Here is a 22834-nt window from a genome sequence, read left to right as displayed (position 1 = left end):
AGGTGGATATTATGATTTTGACAGAAACACATAAAAGACGGGGAGGAAGGAATAAATTGGTTAATGATAGAAATTAGAAATGGGTATATGAATCTTGAGGAACGCAAAATAGTAGAGGCACAGTGATTCTTATTCATCTCAGGGTTCTATTTGAAGAGGTTGGAGTTCAGAAAGATAGAGAAGGGAGGTGGTTGTTTGTTAAAGGGAAAATTAATCAAAAGAAGTTGACATTGGCAGCAATTTATGCCCCGAATGCAAAACAAAACTATTTATAATAAATACAAAGAGGAAGTTGGATAACTTTATGGAGGACACAACGTTTTTGGCAGGAGATTTCAATATGCAATTAACAAATGGGATCAGAAATAGTAGGATGTTACACTTAAATAGACTTAATATGGTGGATCTCCATGCAGATATACCAAATAGAGGCACTTACTATTCAGCAAGATATCATACATTTAGTTGCATTGATTATATATTAATGAAGAGGGTGGGCAATATTTTTTTTAAATTTATTTATTAGATTTGTATGCCGCCCCTCTCCGAAGACTTGGAGCGGCTCACAACAGTAATAAAAACCAAACAGCACATTCATACCAAACATAAAACAAAGTATAAAAAAGCCTGGGGGAAAGGTGTCTCAACTCCCACATGCCTGGCGGTATAAGTGAGTCTTGAGTAGTTTACAAAAGACAAGGAGGGTGGGGGCAGTTCTAATCTTCGGGGGGAGTTGATTCCAGAGGGCTGGGGCCGCCACAGAGAAGGCTCTTCCCCTGGGGCCCACCAAATGACATTGTTTAGTCGACGGGACCCGGAGAAGGCCAACTCTGTGGAACCTTATCAGTCACTGGGATTCGTGCGATAGCAGGCGGTTCCTGAGGTACTCTGGTCCAATGCCATGTAGGGCCTTAAAGGTCATAACCAACACTTTGAATTGTGACCGGAAATTGATCGGCAGCCAGTGCAGGCCAGAGTTGTAGAGTTGTGGGCGAATCTAGGAAGCCTCACAATGGCTCTTGCGGCCGCGTTCTGCATGATCTGAAGTTTCCGAACACTTTTCAGAGGTAGCCCCATGTAGAGAGCTTTGCAGTAATTGAACCTCGAGGTGATGAGGGCATAAGCAACTGTGGGTAATGACTCCCTGTCCAAAAAGGGCCGCAACTGGTGCACCAGGTGAACCTGGGCAAACGCCCTCCTCAGCACAGCTGAAAGATGATGTTCCAATGTCAGCTATGGATTGAGGGGGATGCCCAAGTTGCGAACCCTCTCTGAGGGGGTCAATAGTTACCCCCACCAGAGTGATGGACGGACAGATGGAATTGTCCTTGGGAGGCAAGACCCACAGCCACTCCGTCTTGTCTGGGTTGAGTTTGAGTTTGTTGACACCCATCCAGGCCCCAACAGCCTCCAGGCACTGGCACATCACTTCCACTGCTTCATTGACTGGACATGGGGTGGAGATGTATAACTGGGTATCATCGGCATATTGATGATACCTCACCCCATGCCCTTGGATGATCTCACCCAGCAGTTTCATGTAGATATTGAATAGCAGGGGGGAGAGGACCGACCCCTGAGGCACCCCACAAGGGAGAGACCTAGAGGTCGACCTCTGACCCCCCACTAACACCGACTACGACCGACCAGAGAGGTAGGAGGAGAACCACTGGAGAACAGTGCCTCCCAATCCCAACCCCTCCAGCCGGTGTGGAAGGATACCATGGTCGATGGTATCGAAAGCTGCTGAGAGGTCAAGAAGCACAAGGCCAGAGGACATGCCCCTGTCCGGGGCCCGCCAGAGATCATCCATCAATGCGACCAAAGCAGTTTCCATGCTGTAGCCGGGCCTGAATCCAAGGACCGCTGGAGTTGGAGCGCCACCACCTTCTCAACAACCTTCCCCATAAAGGGAAGGTTGGAGACTGGACAGTAGTTATTAAGCATGGCTGGGTCCAGGGAAGGCTTCTTGAGGAGGGGCGCACAAGTGCCTCCTTATAAGGAGCTGGAAAGGACCCCCTCCCCAAGGAGGCATTGACAATCTCCTGGACCCAGCTCCATGTCACCTCTCGACTGGCCAAAACCAACCAAGAGGGACATAGATCCAGTAGACAGGTGGTGGAAATCACAGCTCCAATGGCCTTGTCCACTTCATCAGGTGTCTCCAAGCCAAAGTCCTCCCAGATAGATGGACAAAGACGTTTAGCCCCAGTCACCTCGACTAACTCATTGTCAGCCGATACTGCTATACAATTGGAGTCGAGGTCCGCCTGGATCCAAGCAACTTTATCAGCGAAAAACTAGTTAAATTCCTTGGCATTACCCTGCAAGGGCTCCCCAACTCCCCCCTGATTTAGAAGGGAGTGGGTCACCCTAAACAGAGCAGCCGGGCGAGATTCCACTGATGAAATGTTCATAAAAATCTCTGTTTTAACTGTTTAAATGGTTTTACATATTAAGGGGAAAAAAGTTGAGGTCTGTTCCAATTTAATATCTGCTTTAACTTTAATCAAATTAAGGGAGACTTGGGGAGGGGAGGGTGGGGTTTTATTTCCAACTTTAAAAGGGTGTTTGGGGGGGGCATTAGCTTCGGTGGAACCACACCCCTTAAGGTGCCTAGCCAAAGCAGCGGATGTTTTTTCCGCTCTTCTCTCCTTGTGAGAGAAACTCAGGGGGAGGCACCTGGGTGGGGGGAATCTTTAATAAAAATGAAAAAATTAACAGAACTCTGGGTTGCAAGAGGGAAAAAGGTTAAATGGAAATATTATGGGTGATCAAACAATTATGGCACTGAATATAAATGGTTTAGCATCGCCTGTGAAAAGATATAGACTATTGAAATTAGCGAAAGAAAACCATGTGGATTTCTTATTTCTTACTGAAACTCATAAGGGAAGGAAAAAACGGATAAACTGATTGAGAGTAAAGAATGGAAACATATTTTTGAGTGTAGAGGAGAGACAACCTGTAAAGGAGTGGCCATATTAATAAATCAAAGAAATGTTTTTCAGGTGATACAAACAAAAGGGGATAAAGAAGGAAGATTATTATTTGTAAAAGGAAAAATGAATCAAAAGATGATAACATTAGCGGTAATATATGCTCCAAATGTAAATGCTAAACAATTTATTATGAATGCAAAACGTAAACTGGATTTATTTTCAGAGGGGATGGTGATATTTGCTGGGGATTTCAATGTAGAAATAACAGCTAATAACAAAGAAAAGACACAATAAGTTTAGTTGTATTGATTATATATTCATGAACAAAACAGGAAATATCCAAGTTAAAAGGGCAGAAATCAAAAGTAATTGGATATCTGATCATGCAGTTATAACGGCAGTTATAAAGATAGACCCTACTGGTAGAGAAAGAATTTGGAGATGTAACACAATTGTCTCAGTAAGTGAAGAAAATAAGGAAAAAATTCAGAAAGATATTCAGGAATTTTATGAAATAAATCAAAATGATGGAATGAGACAATCAGTTATCTGGGACACGAAGAAGGCAGTTATTAGGGGTAATCTAATTAGTATGGAGTCTTATATCAGAAAAAGTTGGGGGATGGAAAGGGAAAAAGAATAAGGGAAATAGAATCAATAAGAGAAAATTTGAGAATAACCAGAAATAAAGAATGGAATGACTTGTTAAAACTTAAACAAAGACAATTAAAGGACATAGAGGAAGAAAATTGGAATAATATGAGAATAGCAGTGAAACAGAGAATTGAAATATGGGGGAAGAAATCAGCATTACAAATGGCAAAATACCTTAAAAAAAAGAAAAGAAAAATTAATAATAAATGGTTTGAAGGATAAGGATGGGGTAATGAAATATGGTAACAGAGAAGTAGAAAATGTAATAAGAGAATTTTATGCAAAATTATATGAAAAAGAACATGTTATGTTACAAGAAATAGAGGTTAAAGAAAGGCTGAATGAGGAAGAAAGACAAATGTTAAATGCAAATATAACAAGGGATGAAATAATTAAAGTGGTAAAAGGGTTAAAACCCGGTAAAGCACCAGGCCCCAATGGATTTACAGGTGAATATTATAAAACGTATACAGTATAGAAATTCTATTACCGCATTTGGAGAAACTGTATAACAATATCCTCATAACATTAGATGTTCCACAAACATGAAAGGTGTCTGAAATTGTAACAATTCCTAAACCAGGTCGAGACTTAAAAGAACCAGGTTCCTACCGCCCAATTAGTCTGCTAAATCAAGATTATAAAATTTTTATGAAAATTTTAGCAAATTGGTTGGAAAATATATTGCCAAGGATAATTGGGAAAGACCAGTATGGTTTTATAAAAGGGAGAAGAATATATGAGCCAATTAGAAATATAGTGAATGTGCTGCACCATGCCACCAAAATTAAAAGGAAAATGGGATTACTAAAGTTAGATGTTTACAAAGCTTTTGATAAAATAAATCATGAGTATTTGTTCCAATTATGCAATAGTTTGAATATGGGGAAAGGGTTTTGTCAAATAATAAAAGAAATATACAAGGACAACATAGCCTATGTTCGAGTGAATGGAAATAGAACGGAGAAAATAGAAATAAATAATGGGACTAAGCAGGGATGCCCAGTATCCCCGATGCTTTTTGCAATGGCAATTGAAACATTGGCAAATAAAATTAGAAAAGATATACAATGGAAGGGATATCAAATAGGAAGTATGGAATTAAAATTAAATTTATTTGCAGATGATGCTATAATAGTCACAGAAACACCAATAGATATGATTAAAAGAATGATTACAATACTTCAGGAGTTTAACAACCAATCAGGGTTAAGAGTGAATATGGAAAAATCAGAAATCATTTGTTTAAATACAGGGCCTAAAGAACAAATTGAAATACGGAAGGTATCGGGTTTAAAACTGGGTAGCAAGAAAATGAAATATTTAGGAGTATGGTTATTAAAGAACCTGGGGAAAATGGTGGAATTTAATTATAATTTAATATGGAAAAAAATTCAGAAACAAATTAAGAATTGGAAAAATAAAAATTTGAGAAGATTGGCTAAATTAAGAGCTTTAAAGATGATGATTATCCCAAAAATGCTATATATTTTACAATTAATGCATGGAACCTTCCCAATAAGAAAGATAAGAGAATGGGATACTAAATTGAATGTGTGGATAGAAGGTAATAAAAGACCAAGAATGTAAAAAAAATGGCTGATAGCAACGGAGGACGAGGGAGGTTGGGGAAATCCAAACTTGGAGTATTATAGGGACGCATATCATATTGATAGGCTAATGGAATTACAATTATTAGAGGAAAAACCATGGGTAGAATTAGAGAAAGAAATTAATGATATTAAGAATCAGGAATTATTATTTAGGAAATGGAATAAGGTAGAAATAAATAGACTACAAGATCCTACTAAAGCGATAATAGAGAGTTGGATGAAATGGCAAGATAAATTGAAAATGACAAACTCTAAATTAGCAACGCTGCATGTGATAAATACAAAGAAAGAAAGTAACCTCACAAAGATAATATGGGAACTAAGGAGGAAAGGGATACAGAGAATAGAACAGTTATATGAAAGGGACGGAAGAATTAATAGAAACGAAATAGAGAGGTGCCTGGGACAACAAAACTGGTTACAAACCAATGCGATAAGTACATATTTAAGTAAAAGAGAAAACAAAGAAATATTTATGAGACAAGAAACAAGTTTAGAAAAGATATTAAGGGATAAGTGCAAGAATATAAAAGCACAAACAGGTAATATATAGAGAGAATTATTACAAGTGGAAGAACAAGTAGTAAAAGGATTGACGAGATATTGGCAGGACGAATTAGAAATTGATGAATGGGATATGGAGGGTATAATTGAAAATATTAAAAAAATTAAAAATACAAGAATAACAGAGATGAGAAGAAAAATATTACATAAATGTTATACAGCAGTACAATTAGCACGTTTTCAAACAACGAAGAAAGGAAATTGTTGGCATGGGTACAAGGAAAAAGGAGTATTTATGCATATGTTTTGGGAATGTAAGAAAGTTCAAAAATTTAATACAAATGGAAGTGAACAAAATTACAAATGGTAATTGGAAAATAACTAAGGAAGCAGCATTATTGATTAAAAATAGTGAGGTAAAAGAATAGGAAGAAATCAAAATTGCAGCTATAGAAAGTGCCCAGGCAACTATAGTGCTTGGGTGGAAAGATGACAATAAATGGACGATAAAAAATTGGTGCAAATATATGGTGGATCACATTCACTATGAAATTATGGAAATTAGACTACATAATTATAATGAAGGGAAATTAGCAGCAACAATGAGGCGGTGGGAGATGGTTAAAAATTATATAACAATTTGGTTTCAGGTTTGGATATATCTTGGCTAGTCTGGCTGGTGCTAAATGCCATCTGTAGAACATTTTTTGGATATTTTCTTTATATGGAACAGATTTCGCTATTTTAATATTTTTCCACATTAATTTCCATTGTTCTAAATATATATTATGTCCTACATTTTTAGCCCAACTAATCATGTTTCCTTTAACTATTTCCGTTTCCATTTTGTACTCCGAACCTTTTTCATGTGTGAAGCTGTATGATTAAAATAGATTGGTAAGAAGAATATATTGTGAACTGAGAACTTTAGCTACAAATTGTGAACAGTGAATGTATGATTTATTCTCTTTAATAAGAAGAACCTTGAAAAATTGGCAAAGTGTCTAAAGAATAAATTTTGAACTCTCATTGGTACTTTATTCTTGACTGTTGACACAAATGACATAAATGAACACAATTCTGAACTCTTTTTGAACTTTCCTTTTTTTGAACCCTTTCCTGTTGACTGAAAGAAGTAAGAAGAATATAAAAATAATAGTCCTGATTTGAACTGACTTAGATTGTATACTGTCAATTGAGAATTTTATCTATAAACTGTGAACTGCAAATCTATAGTTTGTTCTGTTCAATAGAAGAAACTGGAAGAAATTGGAATTTGGAACTTGGAATCCAGAAAGTGTTTAAAAAAGGTTTTTTTGAACTTTGCTTTTGGACTTTGAACTTTGAACCTCAAATTTTGACTCAAGATTGATTAAGTGATAAATTGTTTATTTTACTAAATTATTATTCATTTTGTTAAATGTGAAAACTGATAATTATATTAATTACTATTAACTACTTGGGTATTTTTATCAACTAACATACCGGTCTTACTACAAATTAGTATAAAATTTGATTAAATCTACCTAAATAAGTTATTAATTGACCAGAGTCCTTTATAAGTAGTCTAGGTAAAGTTTTCCTTGATTTTTTTCTCTGTAACTCTAAAATTTATCTCCTTTCTTCCTTTTTCTTTTTTCTTTCTTCCTTTCTTTTTCTTTCTTTTTTTCCCTAACTTTTGCCTGAAGATTTAAAGTACAATAAATAGAAGCTGTAAAGGTGTTTAGATTGAAACCTGTTAAATGTTTTTTCATGCATGGTAATTGTAGAACCATTTAGAAATCTTGAAAATATCAACAAACGTTCCTTCAGTGATAAGTAAGCAATGGAAGAAAACAACTGCACCCCCATCAACTCCTCAAACTCCCAGTGATAAGACAACAGGACAGCAGGATGCACAGACTCTTTCAACTTTGACAGCAATACAAGAAATGATGATCAGGATGCAAGAGTCGATAGACTAAAATTGTGAAACTTTGACAGGGACTAAGGAAGAAATTTTAAAAATTGATGAAAGGGTAGATCGGCTAGATGCTAGGATGGAAGCTATTCAAGACACAATTGGAGCTAATAAGCAAAAAATACAAAAAAATTGAGGAACACAACAAAAGAATAGAGACAAGGCTGCAATTTACAGAAAGTACAACTGAATCTGTAAATAAATCCCTCAAAGAGGCAATTATAAATCTGGAACTTGAGAAGGCAGCTTTCTTTTTAAGATTTCAAAATGTTGAGGAGTCAAGAGATGAAAATCTACCCCAGATTATTTTTGATTTATTAGCAATCATAACAGAGAGAACAGTGCAGGAAGTATCAGAAGTCATAGTACAGAGTTAGTACGGGCTTTGCCTGAAGAAATCGACTCCCAAGGGGAAATTCATGTTCGCTTTACAAAAAGATCTGTCAGAGATTAAATATACAACCTTGCCAAAGATAATACACTTACCTTCAGAGGAAGAGAAATAATAGTGCTGTGACAAATTCCCCAAAGAGTGAGGGGAAAAAGAAGTAAATATCATCACTTATCAACAAAATCTAACAGACACAAGATACCCTTTAGATGGCTAGTTCCGGAAGGAATGGTTATAAACTTACTGGATAAAAAATACAAAATTACCACCGAGGATGAAGCAAAGGAATTCTTTGCTCATCATATTAAAAATATAGAAGACCAAGAAAGAAAGGAAGACAGGGAGAGAGATAAAGAACATCTCGAGTTATCAAACTCTGAGGAAAATTTATTGGACAAAGAAGACAGACTGATGGAAAGCCAAGATGAAAGCAAGCAACAAGGACCTACAACCAGGGCAAGAGCAGAAGCCAAAAAAGAAAAAAACAAGAGAATTTGCTAATTGAAAATCAAGAAGATGGAATAAAACTTTTGTCAATAAACATTAGCAGATTAAACTCCCTGCAAAAAAGGAAAAAAATCACAAATTGATTAATCAAAATTTAGATATAATTTGTCTTCAAGAGACCCACATTAAAAACAACAAGCTGATGTACTATCCTTCCCTAGGTTGGGGGCTGTCTTTATGTCTCTGTCTTCAGTTAAGAAAAGAGGTGTAGCTGTATATGTAAAAAAGAAATTTAATCAAAAATTAATTTATAATGATGAAAATGGAAGAATTGTGATATTACAAATACAAAATGGCAATAAAATAATAATTGTAATATATGCTTCTTCAATTAACAATCTTCCTTTTTTCTTAACTTACATCAAAAAATACAGGAAATTTCTACAGATGATATACTTATAATTGGCGATTTCAACACAGTAAGTGATAGAAATAAAGACTATAAGAGTCCCAAAAAATATAAATGGAGGAAGGAACTGCCAGCAACATTTGATACACTGAAATCAGAATGCAAGATAAAAGATGTTTGGAGATATTTCTATCCCACAATAGGCAATATACATTCTATTCCCACCCTTTCAAATCATGGTCAAGAATAGATATGGCGTGGGCCAGTATAGGATTAATAAATGACATTACAAACATAGAAATCTTACCCAATGCATGGGCAGGTCACAACTTATTATTTATTAGATTTGTATGCCACCCCTCTCCCTGTATTCTTAAAATGGTGAGATTTAAGCAGAAAAACAAATCAAAGATGGACTTTAAACCTGACACTTACCAAAGATAAGAACTACAATGAAACCATGGTAAAAGAAATAAATTTATTATATCAGACAAATAACGATGGGAATACCTCTCTTCAAAATGTTTGGGACACAATGAAGGCATATCTTCGAGGCATAACAATTGCTTATTCATCAAAAAAGAAAAAACAAAAATAAAATACCTTAAAAACTTTAAACATTGAATTAGGAAAACTTGAGAAAGACCTCCAAAATAAACCAGAAAACAATAAAATATTACGACAATTAAATTTAGTAAAGCATAAAATAAATTTAATAACCCAAGAGGAACTCGCTTGTAAAATAAAGGAAGTAAAGCAAACATTTTTTTAATTTGGAAATAAGCCAGAAAGGTGGTTGTCCCACAAATTAGCAAAACAAAAAGCAGACAGAACAATAAATGCGTTATACGATGCAAAATGGTGAACTAAAAACAAATAATGATAAGAAACAGGTCCCCCAAGCCTTTTATGAGGAACTTTATAATGCAGGAAACCCTAATTCAGACTCGATAAACAACTATATAGCAAACCTATATTTACTAACTATATCCAAAGAAGATAGACAAATGCTAAACAATAAAATAAGTAACATAGAGTTAAGAAACACCCTAAACAAACAGAAAAATAATAAATCCCCTGGACCGGACGGTATCCCTATTGAAATTTATTAAAAAATGCACGAGGCATTTGAGCCTATACTGTTGGAACTTTATAATAACATCTTAGAAACCGGAAACCTGCCAAATTCATGGAAGGAAGCATATATCACATTAATCCCAAAGGAAGATACAGATACTCATTATATACAAAATTATAGACCCATATCCTTATTGAACTCAAACTACAAATTATTGGCTTCCATCATGGCAGAGAGATTTTTTTTTAAATTAAATAAAATCATACACCCTGAACAGAACAGCTTCCTTCCGGGATTAAATATTTCAAACAATACAAGAATCATTTTGGATATATTGGAATTTTACAACAAAAGAATAGATAAACAATTCAGGTTAATTTTTGTGAGTATTCAGAAAGCTTTTGATAGTATTTATTGGAAATTCTTTATAAACCAGCTCGAGGAAATGAAATTTGGAGATAATTTTATAAACTTAATAAAATCAATTTATTCTAAACAATCAGCTAAAATTACCTTAAATAATGAGATCATTTCTCAAATCAATATAAGGAAAGGTATCTGTCAAGGTTGCCCTTTGGCACCTCTGATATTTATCGTAGCCTTGGAAACGATAAAAATAAAAATGAGATAAAGAAGAAATCAAGGGCTTAAAAATAAGAAAGGAAGAGTTCAGGGTCCAAGCCTTTGCGGACGATATGGTTTTCATTGTGGAAGACCCCATTGAAGGAAGTAAAAATTTGATTAAGGAAAATGAAACATTTGCAGAAATAACTGGGTTAAAAATAAATAAAAATAATAATAATACATATTTGATGTATTATTATATAATACATATATAAATAATATAATATTATTTGAAAATAATAACAAAAACATGTCTCAAGTACAAAATACTGAATTAGAAAATCTATTAAAAATAAAGATAGTAAAAAAAAATCAGATATTTAGGTTTAACAATCACAGCAAACTGCAGCTCAATAAGAAAAGAAAATTACGACACTCTAGTTGAAAATATTCAAAAAGATTTCAATAGATGGTCTAAAATTTCGCTATCTCTAATGGGTAAAATTGCCACAATCAAAGGGAACACTCTTCCTAAACTATTATTCCTGTTTCAAGTCATCCCAATAAAACTTCCAAAAACCTTTTTTCACCAATTTGAACAAAAAAATTAGTAAATTTATCTGGTTAAAAAAAGAATCAAATTAAAGTTATTACAGGACCATAGAAGCAGAGGAGGTTTTGGTCTACCAAACTTCGAACTGTATTACCAAGTCGCGATTCTTAAATGGACACAAGATTGGATACTCCTAAAAAACTCAAGTCTTAACCTTGGAAGGCTTTGACCTCCAAACTGGTTGGCACACATTTTTAGGAACTGATAAATGAAAAAAACATTCATATTGGCTGAGCATCAGGGATCCTCCAAGGCTGGGCTCTCGAGAGATCTGTGAATCAGGAGCAATGAGGCCAATATGATGTGATGCGGATGACTTCTGCCCACTCCTCCAGCACCTTCTGTATCATGCTGTGGATGAGAGGGAGGGGAGAGAAGGCGTAGAGGAGCCAGGGGCTGTGTAGAGCTTTGACCCATTCTGCTCCCAGAGCTGGGAACCTAGAGGAAAATTTGGGGACCTGTGCATTGGCTGGCTAGGCAAAGAGGTCCACCAGCGGAGTGCTGAATCTGTTGCACCCCTTCCTCGTCTGACAACAGAATATATCATCAAGATAGCACTGAATCCTGATGGGCAGTGTTCTGATGGAGGCTGCAAGTACTGAGGATTTTCGTGAATGTCCTTAGAGCCGAAGAGATTCCAAAGAGCATAGTGTGGTATTTAAAATGTCATCTGGAGAACAGGAACCACAGATAATGTCTGTGGTTGGGAAGAATGGGAATGTGGAGGTAGGCCTCCTTGAGGTCTACCAATGTCAAAAAGTCCTGGTCTCTGATGCAGCCCAGCATGATTTTGAGGGACTGCATCTTGAACCGCCTGTATCTCACGTAACAGTTTAGGCACTTCAGGTTGAGGATTCCCCTCCACCACCACCTCCCCAAAAAATTTTTGAAACAAGGAAGATGAAAGAATAAAATCCTGTTCCCTCTTGGCCCTGTGGTACTCGCTCTATAGCATGAATGTCCAGCAAATGCTAGATCTCTTGTACCATGAGCAGGTGCCTCTGCTGGTTCCTGGGCATTGAAGGAACTGGCTGTGTGGGAGAGGGGTGCATAGAAATTCCAACCTGAGGCATAGTCTGATGGTCTGCAGAACCCAGGTGTCCAATGGGAATACGAATGGGAATGGGAAGCATGACCATCATTTATCTGGCCCTCGACAGTCATGGAAACTGCTTTGGTCGCACTGATGGATGATCTGTGGCAGGCCCGGAACCAGGGTTTATCGTCTGTCCTGATGCTCCTTGACTTCTCAGCAGCTTTCAATACCATCGACCATTGTATCCTTCTGCGCTGACTGGAGGGGTTGGGAGTGGAAGGCACCATTCTACAGTGGTTCTCCTCCTCCGGTCAGTTGCAGTCAGTGTTAGTGGGGGGTCAGAGGTCGACTCCCAGCTCCCTAACTTGTGGGGTACTTCAGGGGTCGGTTCTCTCCCCCCTGCTATTTAATATCTACATGAAACCGCTGGCTGAGATCATCCAAGGGCATGGGGTGAGTTACCACCAGTATACTGATAATACTCAGCTATACATCTCCACCCCGTGTCCACTCAGTGAAGCAATGGAAGTAATGTGCTGATGTCTGGAGACTGTCAGGTTCTCGATGTGTGCCAAAAGTCTCAAGCTCAATCCAGACAAGATGGAGTGGCTGTGGGTAATGCCTCCCAAGGACACGTCCATCTCTCCGTCCATTAGTCTGGGGGGAAATTGATGGCCCCTCAGAGACGGTCCGCAACTTGGGCCTGCTCAATCCACAGCTGACTTTAGAATACCATCTTTTGGCTGTGGCTAGGGGGGCGTTTGCCCAGGTTCGCCTGGTGCACCAGTTGCGGCCCTATTTGGACGGAGTCTTTGCTCATGGTCACTCATGCCCTTATCCCCTCAAAATTCGACTACTGCAATGCTCTCTACATGGGGCTACCTTTAAAGAGTGTTCAGAAACTTCAAATCGTCCAAAATGCAGCCACACAAGTGGTTATGGGCCTTCCAAGGCATACCCGTATTTCACCATCACTTTGTGGATTGCATTGGCTGCCGATTAGTTTCCAAACGCAATTCAAAGTGTTGGCTATGACCAACAAAGCCCTACATGGCATCGGGCCAGATTACCTCCGAGACTGCGTTCTGCCACACAAATCCCAGCGCCCGGTCTCAGGTCCCACAGAGTCGACCTCCTTGTTTGGTGGGGCCTAGAGGAAGAGCCTTCTCTGTGGGGGCCCCAGCCCTCTGGAATCAGCTTCCCCCAGAGATTCGCACTGCCCCCACCCTCCTTGCCTTCCGTAAAAGTTTAAAGACCTATTTAAGCTGCCAGGCCTGGGGCCTTTAGATCCTAGCCTCCTGACCAATGAGTGTCTTAGTATGTTTTGTGGAGTGAATGGTGATGAATATTTTAAAACTATATTGGAGTTTTTAAAGTTACATTAATTGGATTTTTAGATGTATTTGCTATGTTCTTCTGATATGTTGTGAGCCGCCCCAAGTCCTTGGAGAGGGGCGGCATACAAATCCAATCAATCAATTAATTAATTAAATTTCTGTGCCGCCCTATTTTTCAGACTCAGGATTGCTCACAAGAAATAATACATAATATATAGAAATCTAAATTTAAAAAACATACTAAAACCCCAATTTCTTTTAAAAAAACCAGTCACCTCATATTCAGGCAATCAAACATGAATTCATCTATTGGCCGGAGCTAGATGTTGGTCTTAGCGGCTCCAAGTCTTTCGGCAAAGATAGGTCTTTAGAGGGTAGGGGCAGTGCGAATCTCTGGAGGAAGTTGGTTCCAAAGGGCTGGGGCTGCCACAGGGAAGGCTCTTCCCCTAGGTCCCTCACGGAGTGCTGGCCTATGGCCTCTATTCTGAAAGGAGGACCCCTCCCGGTGAGAATTGGAAGACTGGGGAAAAGGCTGACAGTATTGTCAACAATAGCTACCCATGTCCTGAGAGGGAGAAAAATAGGGGACAGATCTGCAATCCACTGAATAATTGGAAGGACAATCCTTACAATTGTCCTTTGTCTCCATAAGAAATGGCTCTAACACCTCCCCAAAGAGGCTTGATCTTTTAAAGGTAGCCAATGCCAATCTCCATTTGGAGTGGAGATTGGCCTGCCATGGACTGAGTCGTAATAAGTGATGAAAGGTAATATTGGCCTCCAGAGCGCTGGAGGCAAATTTTGCCACATTTAGATTGGCCTCTGTCAAGTATTCAATGACTGCAAGGATCTTAGTAATGTCAAAACGGAGCCCACATTCCTCATATGGAAGGCTTTCTTGCAATTAGTGCAGCCAAATAAGAGTAGAACGACTAAAGAACAAAGCAGCCATAGCTATTTTAATGGCCCGGGCAGCTGACGTGGGCTTTGTTGAATGCTGCAGATAATTCCTGTCCTTCTCCTCCTCTCCTCTGACTGATGCCTCTCTCAATGGGTGAAAGTTGGAAAGTGAAAGCAGATAGATTAGTTAAACAATTCCATGGCAAATACCCAGGTAAGCCAAAGGGTCCCACTGGGGGAGGGAGTGATCTCTCTGTCTCTCCACTGCAGGATACTCTTTTTTCTAGAGGGGAGGCCGCCTGTTGAGCTGGTGCAGAAGTTGGGAGAAAAATTAACAGCTCACCACACTATCAGTAGAAGGCCTGATGTTTATGGAAATTTGGGAGGGGTGATTTTCATGAGGGAGCAGATGCAGCCATAAAGCTTTTTCAAGGTTAATATGTGAATTCAAAGGCTGGCCTGACATTCAAGGCCATCCTTTGTCCACCACCTGGGTAGAAGCAGAAGGAGGAGTTGCCATGCTTTCACAACCTGAATGGGCAACGTGATAAGTTTGGAGGGGGTGAGGAATGTGAACTTTCAACTGGATTTCCATTTCAACTGGATTTCCATTTACCACTTTGGAAGTGTTAGATTTGGGTTTCCCACTGTAGATGCCAGAATGGCTCTGGCAATAAATTGGAACTTTGAGGAATACTTTGATTTGGACTCTGACTTAAGTTTGGATGCTATCCGGAACCCTGACACTATGGTTTGGAGGAGACCTGGTGTCCTTGTCTTTGCTTTGCTAAAGCACAAATAGGGCATTTGAAAACATAGCTTTCAATGTCTTTTTTGAGGGAAGGCAACCAAAATTGCCTTTTTATGATGTGTAGGGTTTTGATAAACCCAAAGTATCCCACCAGTTTCAAGTCATAGTAAGTCTTTGACTGGTGGGTTAATATAACTTGCCTGTCAGATGTGCCTCCATTCAGAATTCAAGAAAGAAAAACATTGCCCCACACCCAAGCCAGTCCATCCTGAATAGAACAAACACTTTTATGGCTGTTAAACCAGTTGTCATTATTAAATGCAGCATTATTAATAAGCAGCTGCTGCAGTATCATCCACTGGCATCTTTTCCTTTTGTGCTGTCAATAAGAAAATTACAATTAAAAAAAAATATATCTGGCATAAAAACAAAAAAGGACAAGTAATAAACTTCAAAAGCCATTATAAAAGCATATGCAAACAAATAAAAGCAGAATGTCTCAACTACCACAGCATACAAGAAGAAAACCTTCTACGCACCAAATCCAATCGTGCCTTCTACAACTTTGTCAACAACAAACTCAAGGATTCTAGACCTATCCCTCCTCTCAAAGGACCCAACAACAAAGAATACCACGATGATTCATCTAAAGCTAACCTTCTCAATTCATTCTTTGGCTCTGTCTTTGTCAACAGCAACGGCTCATCCCCCAAATTCATCACTCGCACCTCAAACACTCTCAATGACCTAACCCAAATAGACTTCACTGAAGACCGAGTCAAAAAAGCATTACATGACCTTAAACCTTCCCTATCAGTCAGTCCAGATGGTCTATGTACATACTTCCTAAAAAAGCTCTCTTCTGCTATCGCTAGACCACTAAGCATAATTTTTGAAAAATCCTTCAGTACCAGCACACTTCCTAAGATATGGTCAAAAGCAATGGTGCATCCCATGTAAAGTTATGGAATCAATTATAAACCAATCAATTACTCTCCACCTAGAAACTAATAATCTGCTCTCTAACAAACAATTTGGATTCAGAAAAAAAACTATCCTGCAATCTACAGCTCCTTCACTGCAAAAACATATGGACAACTCATCTTGATCAAGGGAAATCTATAGATGCAATTTATATTGACTTCTCCAAAGCCTTTGATTCAGTGGTCCATGACAAACTACTTCAAAAACTCAAATCCTATGGCATCTCAGTATCCCTCCACAGCTGGATTACTGCATTTTTGTCTAACAGGCAACAAGTGGTCAAAATAGGAAGCTCCATATCCACACCCATCCCTGTTAAAAGCAGTGTCCCCCATGGTAGCGTACTGGGACCTCGGACCTACACTCTTCATTCTCTACATCAACGACCTTTGCGACCTCATCACAAACAACTGTGTTCTTTTTGCAGACAATGTAAAACTTTTCAACACCACTGATAACACAACTACCCTACAAAAAGACCTAGACTCAGTTTCTGACTGGTCCAACACATGGCAACTCCAAATTTCAACCAGCAAATGCTCTGTCCTACACATCGGCAAAAAGAATCAGAACTTTAAATACAAACTTAATAAAAAAATAATCACAGATAATCCCCACTCGGTCAAGGACCTCCGGATACTAATATCTAAAGATCTAAATGCCAAAGCCCACTGCAACCACATCGCTAAGAAGGCCTCAAGATTTGTTAATCTAATCCTACGTAGTTTCTGCTCTGGAAATCTCACACTGCTTACCAGAGCTTACAAAACTTTTGCCAGACCCATCCTCGAATACAGCTCATCTTCTTGGAATCCATATCACATCTCAGACATTAACACCCTTGAAAATGTTCAAAGATACTTCACAAGAGCCCTTCATTCCTTCACTTGAAACAGAATACCCTACGAGACTAGACTTACAATCCTGGGTCTTGAAAGCTTAGAACTACGACGCCTTAAACATGATCTAAGTATTGCTCACAAGATCATATGTTGCAATGTCCTGCCTGTCAAAGACTACTTCAGCTTCAACCACAACAACACAAGAGCACACAACAGATTCAAGCTTATCATTAACCGCTCCAAACTAGACTGTAAAAAATATGACTTTAGTAATCGGGTTGTTGAAGCGTGGAACTCATTACCGGACTCTGTAGTATCATCCTCTAACCCCCAACATTTTACCCTTAGACTACCCACGGTTGACCTCTCCAGATTCCTAAGAGGTCAGTAAGGGGCGTACATAAGCGCACTAGAGTGCCTTCCGTCCCCTGTCCTATAGTCTCTCCTATATCTCATATTTCTGCTCTACTATATCCTCTATAACCTCCATTGTGTATTATTGTGTATTGGACTAAATAAATGAATGAATGAATGAATGAATGAATGGTCAGTTGGGTGGCCAGTTGGTGTAATGGAAACATAGGTTTTACTACTACTGATTTAGAGATGATCCTCAACAAAGCATCAGCAAGCAAATTTACCCACCTGGCAAGTAGCATAGAGTAAAGTTGAATCACTGAAAGTATGGGGTCCATCATGCCTGCTTAGGAGAGAGTTTTCAATGGGTTTTTAGAGTTTCCAGGGTTTTGTGATCAGTTAATACCTTGAAAGGGATTTTACTTCCCTCTAAGAAATGACTCCAGAAGAAGAGGACCCACCTAATGGCACAAGCCTCTTGCTCCCCCTGCATTGTTAAGTTTTGGTTGGCTTTTTGGACATGTAAGGACACATTTGTAACTGGCCTTGCCCATTTTTTCCATCAGCACAGGCCCTACAACTACATCATTTGTGTCTGCCTGAATGTCAGTTCCATTCAGATTGTCAGGATTTGGGTGCTTGGGCATTGGTTCAGGGGGAAAATGAGTTTTTCAAGTACCACTAGGCACCCCATAGTCCATTTCAGTGATTATATGGGTTTAGGCTTGTCCCTGCCCTTTGTTTTCAACAAGTTCATAATGAGAAGTGCTATCTACACACAAAAAGGGATAAACTGTAGAAATTGGTGGACCTTAGGAAGCTTTATAGATGCTTCCTAGTGCATGGTGATGCCTATTCCAGCACTGTTCCTACTTTTTCTGTATCCTGTATCCATGGGAGATTCAATACCCCAGATAGTCAACCTTGTCTTGGTGGAACTCACATTTAAACAATTTGGCATACAATTTAGCACCCTGGAGCTTCTGTAGGACAGGTTTGACCAGTTTCACATGCAGTGGTCCCTCTACTTAAGAACTTAATTCATTCCGTGACCAGGTTCTTAAGTAGAAACGTTCTTAAGTAGAAGCAATTTTTCCCATAGGAATCAATGTAAAAGCAAATAATGTGTGCAAACCCATTAGGAAAGAAATAAAAGCTTGAAATTTGGGTGGGAGGAGGAGGAGGAGGAGGACAGTCGCTACCGAAGGAAGAGGTGAGGTGAGGGGAATAAAAAAATTCAAAACTTTAAGGCTTAAAAAAAAGAAGAAGAACTCTGAGGCAGCGAGGAGGAGCACGTGCCTCCAATACACCCGGCACGAGGCTGCCTCCCATACACTGCCTTCCATATACTGGTTGCTGCTGCTGCTACCTGCTGCCTCTTCCTTCCCATACTGAATGGCTCCCCTCTCCTCTCGCTTTGTAGTCGGCGCCTTTCCTTCGCTGTGGTGACTCCTTGGCTGTCCAGACCGAAGGGAGCATTTCTTTTCTCTGGGCGCTAGCAGAGGTTCATTCCCTGCCCAAGTGCCCAGAGAAAGGAAAATGCTTCGTTCACTCTGGACGGCCAAACCTCCTTAAGCGTCACCAAAAGACTCCTGTGGCAGCCCAGATGGCCAGGATTAAAGGGGGAATGGCAGGAAACTGGCTGGGCCTTCGTGCCGCTCTCAAATTTCCCTGGAAATTTTTCTGGGCTCGGGTTCTTAAGTAGAAAATGATTCTTAAGTAGAGGCAAAAGGCAAAAAGATCTTAAATACCCGGTTCTTATTTAGAAAAGTTCTTAGATAGAGACATTCTTAAGTAGAGGTACCACTATACTTGCTTTTTGTTTCTGTGTCAGATATACCTACAACCCTTTGTACAGGTGTTCATGCAGGACCTCATTTATCAACTGCATGAATATTGTAGGTGCCCCCTGTAACCCAAACAGAAACACTCCACACTGAAGTACATAGCAGCACTGGGCTAGTAAAAATGAGATAAAATTACCCAGGTAATTCCCAGAGTTCCTGGAAGTTGGGTGTAATGGCTCACCAGTAGCCCATAGCGGATCCCATTTGAGAGAAGATTGACTTGGTGATGCACCTGAGTCAGGCAGTGAGGAGGCTGGAAAGGACTCAGTGCCAGAAGCAGAGGTTCAGCCAGGGCCTTAGGAACCTCCAGCACCTCATTGTAGTGATGAGGAAGAAGAGGCTTCTCCTCTTCTTAATGTACAAACATATTGCTGCCAAAAGGCAGGAGTGGTTACTCCAGAGGGGATCTCTTTGGGAATAAGACTTGGGGCTAATATAAATGACCTTTGTGATCGTATTACAAGCAACTGTGTTCTCTTTGCTGACAATGTAAAACTTTTCAACACCACCAATAACACAGCTACTCTCCAAAAACACATTGACATTGTGTCTGAATGGTTAAACATCTGGCAACTCGGAAATCTCAACCAAAAAATTGACAAAAAGAATCAGAACACCAAATACAAGCTGAATAAACAAGACCTTACAGACAACCCTAACTCTGTAAAAGAATACTTGGAATACTCATATCAAATAACCTAAGTGCCAAAGCTCACTGCAACAACATTGCCACAAAGGCTTCAGGAGTTGTTAATCTAATCCTATGTAGTTTCTACTCTGGTAATCTCACACTACTAACCAGAGCATACAAAACTTTCCCCAGACCAATCCTTGAATACAGCTCATCTGTCTGGAACCCACACCGCATTTTGGACATAAACACTCTAGAAAATGTCCAGAGATACTTTACTAGAATAGCCCTGCACTCTTCTACTCACAACAAAATACCCTCTGCAACTAGACTTACAATCCTAGGTTTAGAAAGCTTAGAACTATGTTGCCTTAAACATGACCTAAACATAGCCCATAAAATCATCTGCTACAATGTCCTTTCTGTCAGTGACTACTTCAGTTTAAACCACAACAGCACAGAGCACACAACAGATACAAACTTAAAGTAAACTGCTCCAAACTCAACTGCAGGAAATACGACTTTAGTAACCAAGTAGTTAATGCATGGAACTCATTACCTGACTCTGTAGTATCATCACCTAACCTCCAAACTTTATCCTTAGACTATCCACTGTTGACTTTTCTCGATTCCTAAAAGGTCAGTAAGGGGCATGCATAAGTGCACCAGTGTGCCTTCCATCCCCTGTCCTAATGTTTCTCTTTTACTTAAGGAAAGCCGAACAGTTTTATTTATTATTATTATTAGAGTTGAAAGGGACCTTGCAGGCCATCGAGTCCAACCCCCTGCCCAAGCAGGAAATCCTAAGCCTCCACAGCCAAATGGCAGTCCAATCTCCTCTTGAAAACGTCCAGAGTTGGGGAGTTCACAACCTCCGCTGGCAGGTCATTCCACTGTTTGATCGCTCTGACCGTCAGGAAGTTCTTATCTCCAGGTTGAATCTCTCCTTGGTCAGCTTCCAACCGTTGTTCCTCGTCCGGCCCTCTGGTGCTCTGGAAAACAGTGTGACCCCCTTCTCTCTGTGGCAACCCCTCAAGTATCTGTAGACTGCTATCATGTCCCTCCAGCCCCTTCTTTTCTCTAGGCTATCCATGCCCAGTTCCAGCAATCTCTCTTCGTATGTCTTATGTCTTGGTTTCTAGTCCTAGTCCAGTTGAATCTCTGCAGGAAACAATGTTTGGAATTCGTGTGGTTCGGTGTCTGGAAAATCTCTACTTTGTTTATCAGATTTGGTCTATTATTTGAAGACAATTCCTGGGCATTTTGTTGTGAGCCATGGAAGACTAATTACTCTTCAGTGATTTAAGACTTTCTGAACTTATGCCAACTGTTGATGATGACTAAACAGTGTGTGTGTGTGTGAGAGAGAGAGACCTCCACTAAGACAGTTATTAATAGTTGGTTCTTGATTAAAAATAGATTCGAACAAACTGTGTGTTTTGCTACATTCTTAGTTGGGGCAGAACATTGGAAGGTATATACATGTAACATAAGATAATTTGAGACTAACTACACTATATATCATGCAATTTAAAAACTTCAAACACATCTGTTGGGAAAATGAACTGGATGCTTTAAAAAGAAAACTTTAAGGTAAGTAAAACAGCTTTCCGCAGATTCTTTCTCAGCTTTCCTCAAATATCCTTAGCCTCCTTGCATATTATAATCTTTACAAGTCCATAAAGCAAAGGAAAGTTGTAGCAAGCATAGTTTCATTTAGGTATCAAGTTGCCATTCCCAATTGTGGTCATGAAACAAGGCTTAACTGTATAATCCCTTGGGGGGGGGGTTCAAATGAAGGAAGTTTTCAGTGTATTGCTGGCTGCAAAAATGAAATTGAGACACTTTTAAAAATATTTTAAATGTGAAGGAAGGGGGCTTCATCCAAACTCTTGATTCAGCCCACTTCCCTCACATTTTAAATAGTTTTTAAAGTCTCTCAATTTCATGTTTGCAGCCAGCAATACACTGAAAACTTCCTTCATTTGAACTCCCCCCCCCAAGGGATTATACAGTTAAGCCTTGTTTCATGACCACAATTGGGAATGGCAAATTGATATATAAATGAAACTATGCTTGCTACAACTTTCCATTGCTTTATGGACTTGTAAAGATTATAATACCGTGTTTCCCCGAAAGTAAGACAGTGTCTTACTTTCTTTTTATCCCCAAAAGCCCCACTATGTCTTACTTTCGGGGTATGTCTTATATTGGAAAAAAATTGAAAGGGTCGCGTTCCTGAAGGCGGCATCTCCCCAGAGTCCAGAAGGGCAGCCGCGGGACAGGAGCCTCATGAGCCCTTTTCCAAGTTCAACCTCAGGGCTCCAGGGCAGCCTCCTCAAGGGCGACAGCCGCCCTCGTTCTCCTCCTCTTCCTCCTCCTCCATCACCGCCGCCACGCTGCGCTGCTCACCCAGAGCGAGGGGAGGAGGATCTGAAGAGAGCGCCAATGGGAAGGAAGCGCCCCGACCTCGTCTCGGGCGACAAGGGGTGGAAAGGGGGGGGGCTTTCAAGGGCTCCGAGAGCCTGTCCCCTGCTTCTCCCCCAGGAGGGACTGTTATTTCCCTCAAAAGCCCCGTGGAAGTGAAGGCGACAAGCGGTTTCAAGGCTCCCTCACTTATCTCGCACCCCCCCAACACCATCACCACAGTCCCTTCTCTTCCCCTCTTCGAGACACGGGCAAAGGATGGGTGGGGACTTTCCTACCTCTGGCCGGGCGGCTTCCCTTGCAGGGCCGTTTCTGAGGAGCCCGCCGGGTTCATAATGGTGGCAACCCGCGGCCACCAAGGCAGGGCCCTCGCCCACCTCGACTGCCGTGGAGAGGCTGCGCCGTGACCCCTCGACGCCGCCTCTTTCCTCCCTGCGGCTAACTCGGCTACGCCGGCAAGTTTCACTGGCTCTCGAGGAGGCGAAAGCGAAGGCAGGAGCAGGTCGCTCGCTGCAGCAAGCCCCGCCGTCTCCGGCCGACAGCTCCC

General features: G+C 40.0%; 1 protein-coding gene across 2 annotated transcripts in view; it reads left to right on the top strand.

Moving 5' to 3' along the window:
* The window catches only part of TRPC4 (transient receptor potential cation channel subfamily C member 4), a 282463-nt gene that overhangs the window by 26049 nt on the left and 233580 nt on the right, over window positions 1–22834 (top strand). The gene's annotated exons all lie outside the window — the stretch shown is intronic.

Source organism: Erythrolamprus reginae, chromosome 2 (assembly GCF_031021105.1).
Source record: "Erythrolamprus reginae isolate rEryReg1 chromosome 2, rEryReg1.hap1, whole genome shotgun sequence".
Taxonomy (NCBI): domain Eukaryota; kingdom Metazoa; phylum Chordata; class Lepidosauria; order Squamata; family Dipsadidae; genus Erythrolamprus; species Erythrolamprus reginae.
Note: the sequence above shows the minus strand (reverse complement) of the source record. Positions and strands in the feature narration are given on the sequence as shown.